Consider the following 13238-nt stretch of genomic DNA (forward strand, 5'->3'; position numbering starts at 1 on the left):
AAAAATACTATATTATAAACGATCTCTTATTAAAATTCGCCATTGATGTTATTGTCCATTGATTGTATCCCCTTTCTTAATAACGTAAATGAATGTTCAACCAATTTCTTTAGCACTAATAGTGAAATTTACAAATTGTTTTAAGTTTTTATAAAACTATGCATCACATACACCTTTAACACATCTCAAATTAGTGAAAATTTGAAGTAGAGTTAACTTACATACCACAATAGTTGGAGAAACCAGTAGGACACCAAACAACTATATTAACTATTGCGAACACACCAACAAACAAAATAAATATCATGTTGTGCAACCAAAATTCAAATAAGATATGGGGATCCATTATTTTCACAGCTCGATCAATCACAAATTTTTCCGTTGTTGAAAGGTGTTGTTCAGCATTATTAGAGATATTTTAATTTTTTGTCGTATCCATGTATGCATTTCAAATTTCTCGTGCTTGTGTTCTAGTTCTTTTATGTTTCCGTCAATTCGTTCATAAATGAAAAGCAATTGTTCAAATTTGTGTATTCCATGATCATGGAAGAAAATACTTCAAGTATATATAAAGGAAACCAATGTGATAGCAACTGTTCTTGGACAAGGTAGCTTTATACTCTAAAATAGGGCCATATACAATATATGGGTGTCAAGTGAGTCGGGTAGGCCCGATACGGGCCCGGACCATCCTGATACCACTAAAGGAGAAGGGGCAGGGATTAAGGAAGGGGGAGTGGGAATAGACGGAAAAAATATTGGGCCGGCCTGGTCCCAGCATGCCAGACCGATGAAATAAAAAAATTAAATTTTCTGATAGGTTCTTCACGTTGCTCAATAGTTATTTTTGCAATGGTTATGGACGATATTTTGGCCCGCCAACACCCCAAAATATTGTGGGGTGGACCTTGCTAAGGTTGGGCCTTCTCACGCAATTCCTACTCGCTCAGAGTTCTGCTTGTGAGCAAGCACTACTTAACCCTTTGACGGGAGGAATTTTAGCACATGACAAAAACAAAGATTGAAAAAATATAGCAAAGATCGTAGTTGTGGAGGGTTTACCTTTTTGATCTTCCTTCCTCTAACAGTCTTGCTCGTTACATACAATATACATATAATTTAACTTATAAAGATTTTCCTCGATTAACTATTAGATGTGATGTTTTTAAATTTCAACATAAATATTAGCAGTTAATCGTGCTTATAAATACTGAATGCCTTTATAATTAACATCTAATGCCCATAATGCTAATTCTAATGATCAGATTGTAGATGACGATTGAGATTTATTTTCCAACTTATTACATCTTTAGAAAACTGTTTTTATGCTACTACAGCATTTTTAGCATTTATTTGTCATGACCCAAAATTCAACTAGTCGTGATGGCACCTAACCCAACCCGTTAGGTAAGTCAAATAGCAACAATCCGATTCAAAAGAGATATAACTGAGAAAATACATGATGAAATAACTAAACTTTTATACCAAAAATCCCAAGGACTAGTAGTACAAATCATGAGATTCTAAGATTTAGAGTTTACAAAGTTGGTATGAAATAAGTACATCATTTGTTTGAAATATACTTGAATTGATTAAAAATTCTAAAGCTACCAAGAACAAGAGGCATCTATGACCGAAACGCAGGTACATCTTCAAATCCAGCTTCCGCCATACACAGTAACATCAGCATCCAACATCTACACGCAAGGTGGAGAAGTGTAGTATGAGTACAACCGACCCCATATACTCAATAAGTAACAAACCTAACCATAGGTTGAAAGTAGTAACGAGTTTAGACAAAGGTTAGAGCCCAACACCAATAGCCAAGAATAGTTCTTAACAATATAAGAAAAATAGTACATGCAATGACTCAAAAATATGTTGCTCAGTGATGTCGCCCAAATTCACACCACTGATTGGGATTGTGAAGCGGTCGATGCAATTATAATTACCCAACGTGAGTCGGGGTCGATTCCACAGAGAGCTTATATTGGATTAGGCATATATCTAGACTAGGTGTATGACGTGCCCAAATTGCACTTCCACATAATTGGTTGTTTCTTCCTACTTCTAAAAAGTATACTATTGTTTGTAAATGAAAAGCTAAGGAACGATATTTTTGGTATTGTTGTTTTTCAAGTTAATAAAAGATCTAGGGTCGTGACTTTCATCTATGTGGTTACCTAACAGATTGTGGGCTTTAGGGCAGGTTTGATTGATCGGGGTGTAATATAGTAATCACACGCAATTTCTCACTCTATACCTCTCGGTAGTTTGAGTGGTTTTGCCCAATTTGGCATTCTCAAGTCCAAATGGGTAATTCACAAAACTAATGATAGATGCTCAAGTCGGGTCTTACTATCTCTAGATTTGACCCTTTAATTGGGGCTATCAATTTTTTGAGTTCACCCCAATTCCTTGTTAGCCAAGTTTTCCTAGACTTAGTCTCTCTTTCTCAAGTAGAGACTAGGTCAATTAGGCATGAATCAATGTTTGCAACCATTAATTCTTAAATTCAAGCAAGAACTAGGCTAAATATCATACACCCAATCACAAACAAGCCCCAAATTAAACACCCATTACGCACCCACACTAGGGTTGGGTCACAACCCTAGCTAAGAATTTAGCTACTCATAGGCAAAATTGAAGAAACTAAAGAAGAAATTAAGATTAAACTCATAATAGATGATTAAGGGAAGAAAATCTAATGTTAAAATGATAAACTATTACAAAGTTACCCAAAACAGTAAGGGAAAAAAACTGCTATCTACTTTCAGGTATTCAAACATCACCTAAATTCGACAAAAAGATCAATCTATAAACAGATGAAATTATCGAAACAATTGCCCCTGCGGAGGTTGTGCGGCCACATAATTCTGTGTGCAGTCCACACTTTGAAGCTGGCTTGACAGGATGGACTTTTGTGGCCGCACAATTCTGGGATGCGGCCGCACTTTTTCAGATTTTGCGGACCGCACATTTTTAAGTGCGGCCGCACTCTTGGACTTGAGCTGGACATGGGAGATTTCTGTGGACCGCACATTTATGAGTGCAGTCGCACTTTTGCATTCTGTGGCCACACAATAATAGTGCGGTCTGTACTTCTTCAGTGACCCAAAACACCATCTCTCTGAATCTCGTCTTCTACGGCCGCACAATAATTGTGCGGTCCTCACTTTGCGAAGGGAATTTTCAGTGGTTCTTCATAGTCTGCGGCCGCACACAGTATTGTGCATCCGCACTTTGCTCTTTTCTGCTCTGTTTTGGTCCTTGTCCAACTTTACTCCTTCTTGAGTTGATTTTCATCTCTTTGGCTCATTTCCCAATATTCCTGCAAGAAAGCACATTTCATTAGTTCTATGGAATACCTTTAAGTATTTGTGAGCTAAAACAAAAGTAAAACAGTGCAAATAAGTGTCAAAATCCCTATTTATCACTCAGCTTGTTCTCAGTTATGAAAAAATAGTCATGCTTCTCAGGTATAACAGTAAAACCCAAATATTTCACCGAAAATACCAAAGTATGAGTAAATCAGAAAAACTGTAATTTTTCCCAAAACCTTTTAACAATAAATAAGATGTTTCATTATCAGATAACCTGAGAAAAGTACTTCTCTATGCCTACATATCAGCGTGTACGTGAAATCATGAATGTCACCAAAACTAGGTAGCATGAGGAAATGCATCTCTATGCATGTATGTCAAGTATGCATGTCAAATGCAATGCATTACCTTGATGAACTCATGTACTCACACTCTTATAATACTAAATCTCACTGTCTCACACTTTTCACTCATCACGCTCAATCACTCAACACACTCAGTCACTCAACTCTGTACAGGGTAGATCCAGCCCAAACGCTAATAAATTATGTTGCGACGCGTAGCCCGATCCCATCGTGAATCAATATAGCAACCACGCTCTCTGTGGGTGTGCAGACTCCGGAGGGACAGATCCAGCCCAAGCAGTATAATAAGCCAATCGTGGCATGAATCAATAAAGTCTATTGCGCCCGATACTATAAATATCACTCACAAACAGGCCCTCCGCCTCACTCATTCATCAATCTCTCCAGTCTCTCGGGCTCATAATGTCATGAAGATTAGTCCAAAAATGATAATATGATATATCAATAAATAGCAACAGAGACTGAGATATGATATGCAAATAAATAAGTATGACTAATTATGTAACTACAATTTAAGCAAATAACTCCACAATAGATATGACCTCATTGGGTCCCAACATAATAAGCATATAGCCTAAACATGGTTTCTAACATGGATCACAGCTCATTTACTCTAGCACGTAGAAATTTCACGGATAGAAACAAGAGTAGGTCACTACACAATACCAAAGAATCAATCGACTCATAATTCACACGGTGCACACCCACATGCCCGTTACCTAACATGTGTGTCACCTCAACACCAAATACATAACACGTATATTCAGGGGTTCATACCCTCAGTACGAAGTTTAAAAGTGTTACTTACCTCGAACAAGCCAAATCCAATACTGAGCAAGCCAAACGATGCTCCAAAAATGCCATCCCACGCGTACCGACCTCCGAACGGCTCGAAACTAGCCAAAAGCAACCCAAGAACATCAAACAATGCCAAAGAAAACAAAACCAATCGGTAAAGGACAAATCTTTAATCAAAAGTTCCAAAGTCAACCAAAATGTCAAACCCTGGGCCCGCACCTCAGAATCCGACAACTCATTTAATTACGTGTTCAACCATACTAGTTTCACTCAAATTCGACACCGAATCGATGTTCAAAACTCAAAAAATCACTCTATGAAACTTTAGACAAAAATCCCTAATTTCTCTTTTCAAATCATCAACCAATTGCCAAAAATAAAGATTGATTCTTGAAATATAAACAAAATCGAGTAGAGAACACTTACCCCAATCCATATGGTGAAATCGCTTCAAAAATCGTCTCAATCCGAGCTCCATAGCTCCAAATATTCAAAAATATCTTAAACCTTCGACATATAGTACTTTATACACTGTTCCAGGGGTACCCTTTGCGATCGCGGTTACAAACCTCGCGATCGCGATTACAAAATTTTCCAGGACAATTTTTACCCAATGCGATCGCGGCCATTTCCCTGCGATCGCGAAAAACAAACTTCTCTAACCTTTCTCAAACTCTTCTCAGACAGCTTGTAGTTTACTAGCCATAACGTTTTGTATAAAACTCTAAATGACAAACGGTTTATTTTTGAAAACTAGACACAAAGGGTTACAACTTTCATTTTTGGATCATCTCCAAATTCCTTATAGATTGCAAGATATAAACTTCCAAAATCGGGTCAGTGATAGCAGATTTTTCTTCTACGTGATCGCAAAAAGGCTTCCGCGATTGCGATTTCACATGTCTATTTTTCCTATTTTACTCTTCCCGATCGCGGCCCTATCTACGTGATCGCAATGTACACCTTGTAGCCAAAAATCAGCAGCTAAAAATGGCCTAGAAATGGTCCTATACCACCCTCCCCCCCCCCCCCAAACTCACTCGAGCCCCTCGGAACCTCGTCTGAACATACCAACAAGTCCCAAAATAGAATACGAACCTATTCGAGACCTCAAATCACACATAACAACATCAAAACCATGAATCGCCGATCAAGATCAATCTCTTAAGTTCATAAACTTCAAACATCAAATCAAGCGTCCGATTCACCTAACAAATCCAGAATGAACCCAAATTTTGCATACAAGTTCCAAATGACATATCGAACCTATTCCAACTCCCGGAACAACAATCTGAACCCGATAACATCGAAGTCAACTATCGGTCAAACTTACGAACATTCCAAATCTTTAAATTTCCAACTTTCGCTAATGAGTGCCGAAACCTTCTAGAAATATCCAAATGTAAATTCGGGCATACGCCCAAGTCCAAAATCACCATCCGAGCTTAACGGAACCATCAAAACTCCGATCCGAGGTCCAATACTCAAAAGTCAAACTTGGTTAACTCTTTCAACTTAAAGCTTCCTAATTGAGAATTATTCTTCCAAACTAATTCTGAATCACCCGAAAATCGAAACAACCAATACACGCAAGTCATACTACATCGTACGGAGCTACTCATGCCCTCAAACCACCGAGCGAAGTGCAAATGCTTAAAACGCCCGGTCGGGTCGTTACATTATTATCTGACAATTATTTCTATGTTATTTTATATAGCTGGAATTTCACTTTTTTAATATAAGTAAAATTCCAACTATAGATTAGCTGTAAATAAATGATTGATAAGTTAAAAAAGTGTATATTTTTGCTATTCCGCCTATTTTTCACATTTGTTGCTACTTAAATCCTACTCTAAAAGGTTGTGGTGCACAAACACTTGTTGAAATAATATATAAAAACTTAAAAATTGCAGCGACAAAAAAACCAAGTCTGGCAACTTGTATAGCTAGAATAATTTAAAATTACAAAATTATGTAAGAGGATTACCAAGCGTTATCAAACACTGTTGCACCAATTACTCCTACCTATTCTTCTTCAATTCAACTTTCAGACAAAATCAATTGGTGTCAAGAGTTTTGTGAACCTTCGAGGTAAGTTAAATAGGGGTGCGCTCTTCACAAATAAACGAGCTTGATGTTTATATACTATAAGGTTCGGAGCTAAACGTTTATGATAAAAATAAACGTGGAGACTTACTAAAATATTGGATAAAGCATGAAAAGAAAAATTAATTCTTGCAATTAGGGGTGTACATAGAGCGGGTTGGTTCAATTTTTATTAAAATCAAACCAAACCAACTATATCGGTTTGAATTAGTTCGATTTTGTCGGATTTTTTGGAGTTCTTTTGTTACATGAATAATATGTCAGTCTTACTTTATTAAATTTTTTATAAGTAAATATATCTTAAATAAAAATTAAAAAAATTAACAAACATATAATCTATTAAAATATTCTTATGAGAGAATTTTCTTAGTATCACATGATAGTTATTTTTTTAGTTGTCTAACAATAACTTTTCGTTGATGTAAACTTTCAAGGTTAATCGAATTTAATAATTAAATATAAAAATTAATATGACACCTAAATAATGATATGTTCTACAATATTTAATGTTCAATTATTGAAATATCACTTCAAAATCGAAAAAGATATAAGAATTTAATAGATCTGACATATGAATATGAAAGAACAAAGAGATTGACGCATTTCAATAACACTTGATAAGAAAGTGATCATACAACACATTATTTAAAGTTAATAAAAATGGAGCACTTCATATTCTATTAAATATTACTTTCCATAAGAGAATCCCAAATATTTTTAGATATTTTTAAAGAAAATTCTACATAAGTCTTAAAAGTATATATAAAAATTATATATTTATATGCCGGTTTGGTTCGGAATATTTTACTCAATTCCAAATTTCATCAGGTTTTTTAATCGATTTGATTTGACTTTTCTGTTTGGTACGATTTTCTAGTTAGATTTGTACACTTGCAAGGATGGTCTCGGATGTGCTAACTTTTCAAGCATCATTTGTAGCTTCAGAAAGCACTTTTAGTACAGCAAGATTTAAATTCGCACTAAAAACACAATACACTCGTTGACGGAGGACAACTTAGAAATTTTAGTCTTGTTTATAAAAGATTGATCAAAACGAAGATGAGAAACTTTGACCTCCCAGAACAAAATGAGGCAGCTTATAATGAGATCCTATTCATTGCAAGAGGATGTATGAGTGGTTGGCTGTGGTGGGTACGGGAAGAGGTAGAGAGCGGTCTAAAAAGTATTGGGGAGAGGTGATCAGGCAAGACTTGGCACAATTACGGATTTTCGAGGACATGACCTTGATAGGAAGGTCTGGAAGTCAAGCATTAGGATTGTAGGCTAGGGGTAGTCGAGCTTTTCCTACTTCATACCGGGGGTCAGACGGGGTTGGATAGGGTTGATCTTAGATGGTTTGTGGCTAATATTGAATCCACACTATCCTTTCTATTTTTTTTTAGTCTCAGACCTTAATTACTGGTTACTGTTATTGCATGTCATCTATTTTTTGGTTTTTATGCTTCTGCAACTATTTCTACGGTTTCTGCTGACGCTACTGATGGATTGTCTCTTCTTATTTTATTCCCCTCTTCCTGCGCCAAGGGTCTATCGGAAACATCTTCTCTGCTCCATCAGGGTAAGGGTAAGATTTGCGTACACACTACCCTCCACATACCTCACTTTGTGGAATTTTACTCGATCGTCGTCGTCGACGTTGTTATTGTATATTTCAATTTTAAAGGAAGATAGCCTCGTGAAGCCATAGGAAAACAAAGCAAATCCTTTAAATTAATGTAATTTTATTTTTAATGCAAAATTATAATATGTAATTTACAAGTTTTAAACTCAAAAATAAAAAGTTGCAAATTAGAATTGTATTAAAAAGATATAAAATTCAAAGTCCTTTTAAATAAAATTAAAGGCTTTTAGCTTTGGAATTTTTTAAATTTTTTTAAAGTTGTATGTTTAAATATTTCAAATTTGCACACACATTAAACAAAAAGGAAAATCCCACCAAATACTACATCCCAGATAAGAACCGGGCCACTAGGACCAGGATGTGGGCCGGTTTGGTCCCACCCTCTAGACCTCGGCTTGCCTATGCCCCCTACCTGAGCCCCCTTTTCCGTTGAACCGAACCGGCCCAAGACCAGCCCACTGGACACCCCTGAAACAGTAGGAGGAAAATGACATTATTGGTTAAAAAAGTTAGGATTTCATTAGCTCTTTTCTCCAGCTGTGTTATCTCTGATTGAAACACAGACATGTTGCTCTCCTTGCATTTATATAGGAGCTAGAACATTTTGGGGCAGAGGGAGTATTAGACAATCCCAAGAATGTTAAAAAAATATGTTTCTTGCATACTTTTTCGCTTGACAGTGCTTAATTAATAAGTATATCAATCTTTGACTAGTAAAGTTTATACAATTCATTAAATTGGTTTGGTGCAAAATACATATTCCAACAAGGGTTATAAGTTTTTTCCATCGTAAGTTAAAACAACACTTTTTAAGTTTGAAATGTGCCCCTGAATGAAGTTTCGATGTAGTACGTAGGTATGGGGTTAGATGATCTTTACTTATGCAGAAGTACTGTACATGCAAACATTGTAGGAGTAATTAGCTAATAGGTACTACTACTCCGTCTCAATTTCTATAATGTATAATGTTTGAACTAAGTTTATCTGTATTTATCTGTAATACGGTACAATTGAATTTATACGTGGTTTTTAGATAAATGAACTAATTTGATCCTGAAATAATATAATAATTGAAGAAATACACAATACTTAGCCTTAGAATGTAGATGAAATAGCAAAGATGATGATTCCGTGAACACGGTTTCCGAACACAGTAATGATGAGATCTAAAAGCAAGAAAGTGAAATTGTATAAAGCTTTGTATAGAATATAGTATATATTCTTGCCAGAAAATTCGTGTCCTTTACTATGGTAATTGAGTTTACTATTTATAGTTATGCCTAGGGAAAAAAGTCATAAGATCATGCCCTCCTTTAATGTCAATTATGAGGGTCATTGATGAAGATGTAATGTTGAGTATAAATGCCAAATTCTCTTTAACGGACCGTCGCTCTTAATTCTGCAGAATATTCCTTAGTAAATGCTATCGGGCGCAAAGCATTTAATACACATTTATGAACGTTATCCGTTCCGGTGACAGGTGAAGTGGTTGTATTCGGTCCTCAACCATCCCATCTTGGATTCCACGTGTCCTCCTTTTAATCATCCATGTGTCATATCATATTTCACCCTATACAGATAGTCCCTCTGCTTTCCGGTGACATAACTTTGTGTTACCGGAAAGTTGGTAGAAACACCTTTTTGGCGGGAATTACTATAATTCCCTCCGAATGTCTCTGACAGTTGATTAGACTCACGTCTCTCCGCATTTAATGCTCCGAACACATGTCATCCCATGATTCAGTACAGCTTTTGCCGATTATCGAGGTAATCATGGCCATGAATTTAGCCGCCAAAATTTTACTTATACGCAACTTTCTTTTCCTTTACGTTTCACAACTGCTTGAGCTTTTGATTTGCATCTTTTTTCTAATTTCCTTTAAACACAAACTTTTTACCTTCTTCTTTTCCAATGGCTTCTCCTTCCAAACGTGGTAGTTCCTCAAAGAATAAGAACAAAGCCGAGGACTCCATTCCTCCAACAGTGGATTCCATCATCCCAAGGAGGCTTATTACTTCGAAGAATTTTGAAGAGAAATTCCACACTGCTAACCCTCGTACATGGGTTATTAGTAGGTACCCTTCTTCCATTCGTCCTTTCAGTATTTCTGCTATGAAGGATGCCTGCAACTGTAATGAGTTGGAAATTATCGCTCCTGATCTATCGGAGCGAGTGACCGTTCCCAAGAAAGGTTTTACATACTTTTTTCTTTAACCGCGGAGCTTGATTCCGTGATTGCAGAGTTTTGTCTTCGCTACCAAGTATGTTTGGCACAGGTAAGTCCTTCAGAGTAGAAGACGATCGCCTGCCTCCGACGCTTGCGCCAAGAAACTAGAGAGGAGCTAACTTTAGCTCATGTGATGAATCTTTATTCCCCTAAAATCTTCCACGGGGGAATGATAAACCTTTGCAAGCGTGACCACCATGCTTTGTTGTCTAGCATGGATGATGAAAACGACCGTGGGTGGATAGAACAGTTCGTTGTAGTGGCCACCAACAAAACTATTCCGACAACGGCTTCATCCTTTCCGGTTGCTTGGAAATGCACACGTAAGTTCTTTGTATAAAATTTCTCTTATTAGATATTCTTTTATGGCCGTATCATCTCTTCACCCTTCGTATGTTTCAGAAATTCTATGGTTCCCACCACCGATGGAAGGTTTGTACCGGTGGGTTCAGAAGATTTTGGACGTCACAACGCCCGAAACTCGTTCGTGAAAACAACTGGCCCTTAAATACGGGTGGAAGGTCAAATATCATAGTAACTCTAATTTACCTTGTTTCTATTTTTGCGTATGAAGAACTTGGTTGAGAATAAAAGGGCTAAGATTGCTGCCCCCGAGTCATCTCCGGTGGCGATGATGACTGGCCCTCCTTCTGGGCTGGTCATAGACACTATGATGATCGACGATGATGAAGAAGTTGGTGATGAGGGAGCTTGTTTACATATGAGGCGACAATCCTCATCATCTCAAGAGGATGCTCGACCTGTTGACATAATTGCACCAACTGAAGGCAACGTCTCAACACTTTGAGGATAATCTGATTTAGTGGAATATGCTAACTCCCGTTTTCGGGCACCAATTGCTGTAATAGGTGTTACGAGGCTGAGTACCGGGTCCTTGCAGTCTTTGGTTGGAGAGCATTCAACAACCGGCACTGCATTTAATGCAGCTGCTTCTCATTCTTCAACTCCATCAGCTCCATGTCCACCTTCACCAACACCAGCAACTGCTACATCACTTCCATCTCCATCCACTCTTCCACCAGCAATTGATGTATCACCTCCATCAGCCACATCTGACCATGAATAAGGTGTTCCTCTTCCACAATCCCAGTTCATGGTAATTTGGGGAAATATTATGCCGCCCCTTCTGAAGATCCACAAAAGAGGAGGAATTACTCTTTTGGTTTCTACCAGGTGCAACTTATTGTCCCGACCGGTGGAACTTGCTAATTATCTAAAGCCTTTGGCTTCAGAAAATGACTGGGAAAATGCCATGCACAATGTCATGTGTGGTTGAACAATACCATGTATGTCGCCCCTTCTCAGGAGAGTGTTTGTTGAAAAATGCCATGCACAATGCCGCATTGGTACGTTCTTTTATTCCTTCGTCACTTCTTCTACTTTAGTATGAATTTATTTTAAGTTTTACTTCTTCTTGTTTTGTAGGCCAACTTTCTTGCTTCTAAGGGCCTTCAAAGATTGATTCATGAGAAGGAAGAACATACTTCTGAACAGAATAAATTTTTGGTGGAATGGGACCAGACTATTCTCCACCTCTCGGAACTGGAAACCAGAGTTGTTGTGGCCGCTGTCTTGGAGGCTCGTCTGCAGCAAACCGAGCAAGAAGTGGTAACCCTTAGCCAAGAAATTGGGCCACTGAGGGTTAGATTTGATGAGGCCAAGGCCAAATGGGCAGAATTCCAAAACGTCATAGTTGTTGCAGCCGTCCGTGAGGTTGTCTCCGCTAAAAGAGTGATTATCTTGGAGGCAGCCTTGAACTCCAAAAGTGAAGAGCTTTTAGTCGTGGAGGTGAAACATGACCAACTAGAAGAGAAGTACAGGAAAACTATTGAGCATAATAGGCTCTTTAGTTCAACTGTCTGCGAGCTCGACATCAGCCTCTAATCTGGTAGATCCGCCGGGGAAAAACCTTTCCGCCGAGGTTACTCAACTCAAAGAATAACTTAAGCGTCGAGCGGCTTCTCTCATTATTGAAAAAACTTATTCTATGTATAGCATGAGGAGAAAAACCTTTGAAGAGGCCAAATCTGGTATCATTGATGTTGATGCCGAAATTGCTAAGGCCCGAGAGCTTAAGTTGGCTGCAAAAAATGGACTCCCGGCACAGTCTGATGCTCTGGGTTCTTCTGATTCCGGTTAATGCAGATACTTCTCTTCCTTCTGGTCCCGGAGGAGCTGCAGTTTATCTTTTCCTTTCTTTTTTCATTTTGATCTTGTAACGTTTTGGCCTGTTCTTGTGAATAAAGACATATTTTTTGTTCAAATATCGTTTGAGTCTTACTTTCGTTTGAATATCCATGCACGTTTTTCACTTTTGCATTTGCTCAAGTATTTTGCGCATGTTGTTAAATTCGTGCTTTACTAAGTGTAGTCTCGAATGCCTTTTCTTCGAAGCATTTTGGTTTCGAGTATTATCCCTTTTACGTGAGGGTTTTAATGAATTTTTGTGCAAGTTTCCCTTTTACGTAAGGGTTTCTATGAATATTTGCGCACGTTTCCCTTTTACGTGAGAGTTTCAATGAATATTTGTGCAAGTTTGCTTTTTGCGTCCTTTTCATATGTGACTTCCGGTGTATATTTCTCTGATGGCATTTTGGATTCCGTGTATTGATTCTTCCAGAACCAACCCTTTAACACGAGGATTTTTATAAGAGAGGGCTCTCTTATGTTTGCGGTGCTCTTGTAGAAGACGTCTCGTGTACATTACGACACTAATATTTTAAGTACTTGTTTAACTTTCAAATGACAAAATCAG

Source organism: Nicotiana tabacum, chromosome 9 (genome assembly GCF_000715075.1).
Source record: "Nicotiana tabacum cultivar K326 chromosome 9, ASM71507v2, whole genome shotgun sequence".
In the NCBI taxonomy this organism is placed as follows: domain Eukaryota; kingdom Viridiplantae; phylum Streptophyta; class Magnoliopsida; order Solanales; family Solanaceae; genus Nicotiana; species Nicotiana tabacum.